The following is a 10,651-nucleotide window of genomic DNA, read 5'->3' as shown; positions in this document are numbered from 1 at the left end:
GGAAACAAGATGCCCATCACCTGAGGAATGGTTGAAAAAGATGTGGTATTTTTATACAATGCAGTTTTACTCAGCTATAAAGAATAATAAACTCGAAGTTCTTATATTGAAGTGGATGCCACTTGAAGATATACTCATAAGTGAAATAAACGAGACACACATGTGTAAATATTGTATAGTTTCTCTAGTATAAGAACTCAAAAAAAATACAAATACAAAGGTATAATACAAGTAAAAGGAAAGCAAGAACTTGAGGACTAATTCAAAGATGTAAAGGAGAAGAGCCAGGAAACATGACAATGACAAGCATACATTTATATGCAAAAAATGGGCAAGGCAATGATCCTGAGACTCTTCAGAGGATTGTTGAATCTAGCAGTTAATTGGAAAGATTCTCACCCTGACTAACTATATATACTGATACCTGTGAACTAAGCAGCTGCACTGAAGATGGCAATTTGTAATAGTACGTTCATGCTTGGAGTGCCTGTCATTCTGGTCTTCTGAATATGGGCTGCTTGTCATGACATGCCAGTCGCTGCTGTGCTGTCTCTTGGGTAGATGACTGTTCAAAAAGAAGGGGGTGAATGAAGGCAGGAGACAGGAAAAGGAATGTTGTGGGACTGTCCTGCTTCAAGGCTATATATGGTTAGATTTTTTTACTTATGTGTAAACATAAGAATTATATAATTATGCCTATTTTGAAAATATATTCTAATTTTTAAATATTTTTCCATCATATTCTATAGGGACTTAAAGTTCAACATATCAATACTTGATGAAAAATACCTGTTCCATGTGATGCCTAAGATGTTTGATATTCAGACAGATAGTGAGGTTAAGCTTAACAGCCTTAGTTGTATGGTAATAACAATAAGCTTGTCTTCTGGAGGGTTAACAACCTAAGTTTGCAGACCAAAATTAGAGAAAAAGAAGGGCCACAAACAAAATCAACATTTTGGCCCTAGCCTTCCAAGGTCAATTAAGACTCAGGTCATATGAGAACTTGTACTGTAACGTCATGTAACTCAGTTGTGTCCTAAATTTTCTGATCAAGGGGTTTTTGGGTCAAAGAGGAAAGTGATTGATGATGTAGACTGTGCCTAAGGAGAGTCACATGGAGAGAAAACATTCTCTCAGGTTTTCACAGAGAGCACATTAGCCAAGCAATGGCCATGACTCATCCACATGGCTGACACTGACAACATCTACAATCTGAGGTAAAGGTACTCAGGATAAATCCTGAGGGGATTTGACTGACCTTATCAGACACAAAACCTACAACTCTTGTTGCATAGTTTTTGCTTTATCTTGGTCTTAATCATCCAGCAGAAAAGTATAAAAACGAAGTATAAGAAGTAAAGCCATGGTATTATGTTGAGATGTAGGGGACTGAAGTCAGCAATTTATGACATTGCCAGTGAAGCAGAATACCCAAAACTATTATGGGCTACCTTACTCTTTTAGAATATTTTGCTGAGTTGACACAGCTATAATATTCAAATGATGGAGCTAAACAAAAAAGGGAATACAGATGAATGTCCATTTTGTATCTATGTATTCAAAATGGTTAGGATAGATATATAGTTACATTCTCTTAATGAATAAATGGATTTGTTCTAGTAGTGTTTGTAAATATGATATCATGTCTGCATCTTGTATAGCAATAACCACTAGGAAGAGAGTATGCAATGTGTTAATTATTGAAACTCTCCTACCAATTTGGTTTGAAACTGTCTCATTGCTATTTGTTTCTCAATAAAATTATGGATAAAAAATAAAAATGATTACATAATTCAGAGAAACCATAGCTAATTAAACAGCAATACATAATACACCTTGCTGGGATGGCACTAATGTTATTCTTGGTTCTTGATAGTTCATCAATTTTTTCTTAAATTTATTTCTCATTCTCCTCAATACCTGTATTAAAAGCACAAAAAGTAGACTTACAGGTACAAAAAGTGATAAGACAAATTTAAGACACAAAGGATATTAATTGCTAGGAAAATGTGCAACATTTCCTAAGAAATTTTGACCAAAAAAAAGTCTTAATTTATGAACAACACTCTAGAGGAATAACCAGAATCACAAATGTTTGTAGCTGCTTCTGTCAAGAGAAGGATTCTATTTCTCCACTACTTGAATTTAGGCTTGTTTTGACTCACTTCAGCACAAAATAAAAGCGATGTTTTACATCTTCTGACCAGGGACTTGAAACGCTTCACGAATTTGCGTGTCATCCTTGCGCAGGGGCCATGCTAATCTTCTCTTTGTCGTTCCAATTTAGTATATGTGCTGCCGAAGCGAGCACTGACAAGGGACTTGAGAGTCTTCACCAACTGCAGTGTTCTCCTCTTCCTAACCTGTGCTCACTGGGTTGGCCAGTGTGGGATACTTTATTTGAGAGTAAAACATCACTTAAAGTGCGGCCCCAGTCAGAAGGCAGAACCATGAGGCACGTGACACTCCAGCTCCAGATTACTATAGCTGCTGGGGTGATTCCAGGCACGACTGCAGCCAGACTGTCCAGCTGAGCCAAGCCAAAATTGACATGATTAAATAAAGTAGCTGTTGTTTTAAGCCACTAATTTTTGAGTGGTTTTTTATGCAACTGTGAATAACCAATACCAAAATATTAACTGCATCTGTCCAAAAAAGGAACGGTTTGGCTCAGCTTTAGAGGCAAAGAAGTAGTAGTGGATGAATCAATTGCCCAGAGCTCAGTGTAAATCTCTAGTGAACCGTGGCAGCATTAAGATATAAATAAATTTCCAGGGCCCAGGAGATGGCTCAGTAGAATAATCACTTGTCTGGCAAGTGCAAGAGCCTGAGTTCAATCCCCACCTCAAAAGAGAGAGAGAGAGAGAGAGAGAGAGAGAGAGAGAGAGAGAGAGAGAGAGAGAAGTAAATTTCCAGAGAACGCAATGATAGGATCCACCTTCATTTGGATTATTGTATAGGGGTCAGACTGGATAATTATATGAGGGCCAATATTTTAAAGACACCAGCCTTGCTAGAGAACTTTCACAGAGAATAATGAATGATGACATCATCTGTGACTTTCATATACAAAGCCATTTGAAGACTTTCATACCTCATGCAGGAAACCAGTAAGGTAGTGATTTAAAGCACTTAGTGGAAGACTCAAGGAGACAGATTTTTCTATTAAAATTAGGGATAATTTTCTAAGTGTAATTATTATTCAACTCCATTCTTGCCACTTTTTATTAGTTCTTATTTCCACTTTATTCACCATTACTTTTCATGTCACTATACCATCTACTTCTACCTTTACCTTTTCAGTTAGAAATGCTGTCTCTGGTTTCTTCTCCAGTATGAATAGTGTAAAAGGTGAAAGATTTACACAATCTGAAGAGAAACCAGAGTATATAGTATGAATAGTGTAACTTCATTTCTTTTCTCAACTTCATTTTCTTCCTCTTTGAATTAGCAATAATCGTGCCTCGGGTAAACCTCATTCACTACAGTATTTCCACTGTACAAAACATCTTCCTTTGTATCTGTATGATCATGACTTTATATATTCAGAGATGTGTGTATGTATGTTTTATATGAATTGGTGTGCATCTTACACTGTATATCTTTCAGTTAGTTATGACTAAAACTAAACCTGAAGTTTTTATTTCATTAGTTACAATTTTTCCACAGAGGAGTGAGTTAACTCCATCAGTTACCTGTCTATGCAATTCTGTGCTTCCTCTCTTCTAGTCTCTCTTCTTTGTGTCTTTCTGATCCCAGCTTTTTTCCATCTGCTTTCTGGAACCTTCATTCTGTTGTTAATACCTCATGTCTGTCCTCAACTTCTGCCCTGAATACATCGTATTTATTATTTATAGAATAAGACACAGAGTTCTTCTGTTTCCTCACTAATATGCCTTCATACTTTCGGCATCCATGTAAAATCCTTTGCTCTCTTAAGGTTTGTATCACTCAGCTTTATTTTCTCTTTAAATGATTTCTGCTGATCTCCTGATCAGTGCCATCCATTCAGTATGAATTTCAGATATCTTGTTGTGTCATTCATTTCACTCTCTCTCCTATATTCATGCATTATTATTTAGAATCACTTTGTCTTATTCTTCTGCCTCCTGAATGCTAAGGACTTTTCCTTCTCACCCTTTTTTCCCCACCTGGATCTTGGTACCAGAAATTGTCTACCTCTGAAGTCCTAAGATCAAAACTACGTCTGTGGAAAGGGGGAAAAAACAGTCTTTATTCCACTACTCTGACTGTTTTGCTTTTTTTTTTTTTTCTTAACTTGGGATTGAACCCTGGCCTACCCACTGAATTGCATCCCCAGGCACTCTCTCTTTTCACCTCTTATCTCTGTTTCTCTGTGTCCTTTATGTGTGTGTCTCTCTCTCTTTCTTTTTGTCACTAAATTTCTTAGCTGTGCTCAAACTTGAAATCCTCCTGCTCAGCCACCTGCAGAGCTTGGATGACAGGCAAGTGGAGCACAATTGGCTCTACTCTTTTTAGGGACAACCCAAATCAAGACATTCAGTCAATTGCTTGCACCATTGTTTCCCTCAGCTCTGAGCAATTCATAGAGCTGCTTTCTTCTCACAATAATCTGAGTTCTAGGCAAAGTCTAGGCATAGTCACTTTTGCCCCAGAATACTCAGTCTCATTACACTCTTGTCTTTCTCAACTGTCTTTTTTTTTTTTTTTTAATATTTATTTATTTTGTGTGTGTGTGGCCAGCTCAGCCCACCAGGGGGCGGGGCTGGCTGGCATGTGGTGCTGGGGGATTGAACCGCGGTTCCTGTGCTGTGCTTAGTTTAGCTTGTTCTAAGTAGGTGCTTTAGACCACTGAGCCATCTCACCAGCCCCTCTCAACTGTCTTGCAACAAAGCTATGAATCACTATTACAGTGCTCTCTCCTGTATCTACTCCCAATATATAGACCTGACGGAAGATTATAATGCTCTGATGGTCAAAGTTTTCTAACGTTTCAGACTCTAACTATACAGGTCATCAGTCCATCTGTGACAATCCTTTTGCATAGCCCTGATCTGCTTTTCTTGTATTAAACTTTATTTCCAGCCTTTTCTCTCATCTGTGCTTTCAGCAGAGCCCTGTGTCTCCTGCTGTATGGGAAAGTTTGAAACTAGCAGGCCTAGCTCCTGCCCATTTTCTTCTCCATACCTACAAAATTAACCACTGATGTATTTATCCTGCCTCTTTCAACACTTTCTAGTCATATCCCAGTCATATTCTCAAAGATTACCCTATAAATCATGTTTATGATTCCATCCTCTGGGACTCTGCTTTGAAAGGTATCTTTTCCCCACATATTTTAATTTCTTTCCATAATCTCCTTTTTCATGATCTATAAATATATTTGTATCTTCCATTAAAACAATTTCCTGATGCCAAACATCATTCTGTGACTGTGGTCCTCTACGTTCTAGCCAGCCTCTTATAGAATTTGTTCTTAGTCTTCACTGTTTCACATTCTGTTCGTGCTTAATCCCACTCTCATCAAACCATTAAAATTGCACTGAAAAACATTATTGCTTTCTAACTGTTAAATCAGATAGGTACTTTTCGCCTTGATCTTGTTGAAGCACTCACTTAGTTTTGTGAATCACCCCATTCTTGAAGTTCTTCAGTCTGGATTGTATTATAGCACCCACATTTGGTCCAGTTTTTACTTTTTTGACTATTCTTTCTCAAATTCTTTTTGCCAGTGTCTTTCTTCTACGTACTGGTTTCATTTGGCTCTGTCCTCCTACCCTTCTTTTTTTATTTATCTCTAAAGATTTCTGTCTGTTTCCATGGCTTCAGTTGCAGGCTAGAGTAAGACTCCATTGTGATTCATCTGCTGACCCCCTTTTGCTGGCATTCTCCCTCTTGATTGTTCTAGGAACCCATGCTACTGCTAGTACTTGGTACACATCAAGTTTTTCCTACCTCTGTGCCCTCCCATGTTACCTCCTCTGCCTGGAATTCCCTTTCTTGCTCTGTCTCTATTTTTCAGGTGATTATTTTCTTCTCATTCTTTAATACTCAAGCACTTTCAGAAGCTTTTGCAGAACTCTTCTCCTTCCATACCACAGCTAAGTGCTATTTAATGCCTCTGATTATTTTTTTACTACATTTACAAATAACCTTTTAGAGTTAACCATAAAGAGATAATTTTTACCTTGTTACTCCTTATAAGCAAGGAACATGTCCTGTTCTTTGAATAATCAAGGCCTAGCACAATATTTCTCACATAGGAATTACAAAAAAATATGTTTTTAGGAACTGAATATCCACCTAAAATTCCCCTTTAACACAAACTGTTACATCCATGTACCTAGGTATCCCCACTTATATGTCTCAAAAGCACTTCAATATATTTAAGTATCAGACTGAACTCCTCCTTATGCACATACTCACCAGTAGAAATCTGCTGCTTTTCCTCTTTGTTGTCTTGCTTAGGGCATCACTATTTGCCCAGTCAGTAAGAACAGACACCTAGGAGTCAACTTTCTTTCCTTGCTTCTTCCTTTCTATCCCATTCTACTCTCAAAGGCATGCATCCTTTTGGCCCAGTATCCCAAATAGTTTTCACATCCATCCTCTTCTGCCTATCTATCTGCTTTACTGCAGCTCTACCTGAAGCTTTCTTGTCTTGATTTGCTTATCTTGGTAAGAGATTTTTAATACACTCACCATTCGACCATTTTTAAGTGCATGCTTCACTGCATTCAGCACTTCCACATTGCTGTGTTGATCAGAATTTTTTAATAAGAAACAATCTCATCTTCTTACGTATCAGCTAAACTGAGCATGTGTCCTGTCTCCACATTCTTGCCACTGTGATCTGCCTAAAATGCAAATGCGATTGCAAAATGAATGGGAGCCTTTTCATTGCTTCCCAAGGTCTACATTCATGGTTTCATTACAAAGTTTGTTTAGATCCAAGCAGAACTGAGAAGAAGAAATTCAATGTCCCCAGCTTTTCTAAATGTTTCCAGCATAGAGACTAACTGAATGAATGAAAAAAACCAAGATAATTAAATACAGAAATGTACATGGGAGATGAAGTAGGTTTGGTTTAGACATGCTGTGGACTGTAGGCCTGTGGTTCTGAAAACAGTTGGATATGTGAGTCTAAATATTAGAAGAGAATTTTGGGACAGAGGTCAGAATTTGAAAGTGAAGTGAAAAGACCAGTATCTTCAGAGGAATATGTGAAAAGTGTACTGAAAAGATGATAAACCATATCAATACTTTCTTAGAACATCAATATAATAACTATAGTGATAAAAGAAAAAAAATTTCACTTAAAGACTTATCCTTTGCTATAATTGAGAAAAAGCAAGATCTTCTGTACTAATAGTCACCCTTACATGGAGTACATTTAGCAGTCTTGGAAGTGTGCTAGAGGGGTGATTGTTACCCATGTTACTTGGCCTTCCCTGGTTTCCTCTAAGGGATTCTAAAAGCTGAATATGTTTGATGGAGCCACTTCATTGCCTAAACAGAAAAAATGCTTCTTGTGAAGAGAAAATTATGTAACCAATAAGGGTTCTCCCACTATTACACTGACAAATACAAAAACTGTTTTTTAGGGGCCGGCCAAATAGTTCAGCAGATTAAAGTGCCTGCAAGCAGGCGCAGGGGCCAGGGGTTCAATCTCCGGGCCTGCCATGCCAGCCCCACCCCTGGGCACACTGAGAAGGCGATTGAGACTGGCCGTGGTGGCACTTGCCTGTAATCCCAGCTCCTGGAAGGCTATAAACAGGAGGATCCCTATGAGTATGATCTGACACCTTGAACACCCTGTAGACCTTTCCCTAAAAATAAAAAAGATAATAATAAAAATAAAATTTAAAAAATATTTTTTAAAAAGTGGAATGTGTGAGAAATTTACTTCAGTATAATTCAAATGATGAAGAATTTTTTGTTTTTATTCTTTCCCATTTTTCTTCAATGAAATTATCTAGTTCACAAGACTATACGAAGCCCACAAAAATTCAGAAATACAGGGGCTAAGGAGATAGCTTAGTGGTCTAAGTGCCTGCCTGGCAGCAGTGTAGCAAGGCACTGTGCCAAATAAATAAATTAAATTTCAGAAATAATCCTTAAAGGGGCCATGGGAGATGGCTCAGTAGAATAAGGGCTTGCCTGGCAAGCGCAAGGGCCTGAGTTCAATCCCTGGTTCCACAAAAAAAGAAAGAAAGAAATAACCCTTAAAGTATGCAATACTTTTATATGCAATGTAACGCTGGAGAGATAAGGGGTGTAGTGGTTAAACACTGCATTATGTCTCAGCTGCAAAAGCCACTGATTGTGTGGCTGTGGCTAAATTAGCCTATACATGCTGTGGTTTTGGTGGCTAGATGGTATTCCCTACTTCATAGAATTACCCTGAAAATTGTGTGTGAATAACTTCTCATTGTTCCTGGAACACAGAAAATACTCATTTAGCATTACTGGCCTATTAAAATAAATCATGAGATTTATTAAGAGTGAAAAATGAGTGCAAACTACTTAGGAAACTTGTTAAGTAGCTTGTGGTTTACCTGCTTGTTGGAAAGCTATGCATTCCACTATAGTGCAAGCATATAATGACATAGAAAAATACTATCAATTTGTTTCTGATGTTGACTTTTAAGTTTTGTAAGAAGTGCACAGGTGATGTAAAAATGTTGATGTTTGCTCTAAACAGTACATACTATGAATTTACTAATTTATTTTATGGATATTTTATATTCCTATTAACTACACATTGAATAATATAATAAGAACTTACTGACAATATAGCAACACCAGAGAGATGTCAAGTATGTCCTTTATAGAAACCAGGAAAACAAAGAACATGTACTGTCAGTGTAAGTGACATAGGGTTATGAAAAATACTGTTGTATGCAGACTGGTTTAGGGGTAATAATTGAAGCAAATTTTTATTGTAGTTCTTTTCATTGTAGTTCATTTAAGGATTTATTTCTGTTACTTTTCTATACTCCAAAAAACAATGTTGAGGGTTTTTTTTGTTTTGTTTTGTTTATTTAGGACAGGGCCTACAGGGTTTCGCTGTGTACATCAGATCTGTAGTGATCCTCCTGTTTGCAGCCTCCCAAGTGCTGGAATTACAGGCATGCACCACCATGCCCAGTCTCAGTCTCAAGCGCAGTCTCAGTGCACCCCAGGGGCAGGGCCAGCACTGCAGGCCTGGGAATTGAACTCCCTGCCCCTGCATCTGCATAAGCAGGTGCTTTAATCCCCTGAGCTATTTGGCCGGCCAATGGTGAAAATTTTGATGCTTTTTATAAACACTCAATGAATATTAGATAATCAAAAATAGAAAATAAAATATTAAAGATTGGTTGAAAAATAGTATTTCTACATAAAATATACCTGTAAATTTAGTTTTCAAGATGATACAAAAGCATCATAGTAAATAAGATAACTATTTAATAGTGTCTGCAGTGTCATGAATTTACTTTCTTATAATGTGTTCTTACTACCATAGCAAGAGAAATATGTCAACAAATACTTTCCTAACCTGACTTAAGAATTGAGAAAAAAGTTTTAATGATAGGACTAGAACACAATCAATTAATCTGGAACCTGTAGGTCACTGGTAATGCAAACTGTAATGGAAACAGCTCTGAACTGGAAACAAGGAGAACAAGGCCACTTTTGTCAGTTTTGCCTCAGAACCTTATGTGTTTGCACTGCTTTACCTCAGCATTTGTATAAGTGCTTTAATTTCTTCATATTGAAAATGAAGAAATCCTAGTCCTCACCTTACTTCATGAAGCCGTTGGGGAGACATCATTATGTAATACACTCAGTGAGGTCCAAAATGTTTTAAGGATATTATTGACTTGGGCAGTAAAGAATACCTTCCAGGCAGATCCTGCACGGTGCTTCAGTAGACACATGCTTCTGCCTTCCTGTTGGCACAGCCTCTGTTTGGCAGGCGGATTCTCTTCTGTATAGCAAGGAGTAGCTGCCTCATTGTGTTTCAGAAGTCAGTAAGCTTTTGAAAAACTAAGTAATGGGCATTTTTTCTCATGTTAAAGATCAAATTTTCATAAATCATTCAACTTGGATAAACTGAGAATGTGGTTTATCTAACAATTCTTGAAATATAGTAGAGGCATTGCAAAACATGATATTTAAGTATTTCCTCTTAACCTCTTACTTCAGCAAAATAGGAATTATAAATGGAAAGATGCCCTGATGCATAAAAAGGAAATAAATGTAAAATGAATCTATCTATAAAGAAGTCTAAACAAGCACAATGTTTATTCATAGGCTCATCGTTGATTTAGGATTCTGAGTTTGAAGCCATAGTAATACTAACTACATAAAGTAGAATTTATTTTTATACTATGAGGAAGTTTATTAATAAAGTAAGTCGTATTATTGAGGAAGGATGTATTTAGCCAACTTGAAAGCAACATTTTCTGGTTCTTATACAAATAAATCTTTTAATGGCTTCAAAATTTTTACTGCAAACTATTTGTTACCAATTTAAGTTAGTATCAGAGTGTGGCAGGAAATATGAAGCATAAATTTATACTATGTATAATTCATATTAAAATTTTGGTTAATAAAACTCTGCCTAAAGGAATTCAATATTCTGATTAACCATACTAGCATAAATGGAACTCGTTTTGAC

The 10,651-nt window shown here is 37.0% G+C and overlaps 1 protein-coding gene and 1 non-coding gene across 9 annotated transcripts in view; one reads left to right on the top strand and one right to left on the bottom strand.

Moving 5' to 3' along the window:
- The window catches only part of Mipol1 (mirror-image polydactyly 1), a 349,459-nt gene that overhangs the window by 305,868 nt on the left and 32,940 nt on the right, over positions 1–10,651 (top strand). The gene's annotated exons all lie outside the window — the stretch shown is intronic.
- On the bottom strand, positions 2,209–2,314 carry LOC111818298. The gene has a single exon (XR_002822321.1). It is a non-coding gene; the product is annotated as a U6 spliceosomal RNA (small nuclear RNA).

The sequence above is a fragment of the Octodon degus genome, unplaced genomic scaffold (assembly GCF_000260255.1).
Source record: "Octodon degus isolate 3935 unplaced genomic scaffold, OctDeg1.0 scaffold00086, whole genome shotgun sequence".
Lineage (NCBI taxonomy): Eukaryota > Metazoa > Chordata > Mammalia > Rodentia > Octodontidae > Octodon > Octodon degus.
This window is presented reverse-complemented; position numbering and strand designations above follow the sequence as displayed.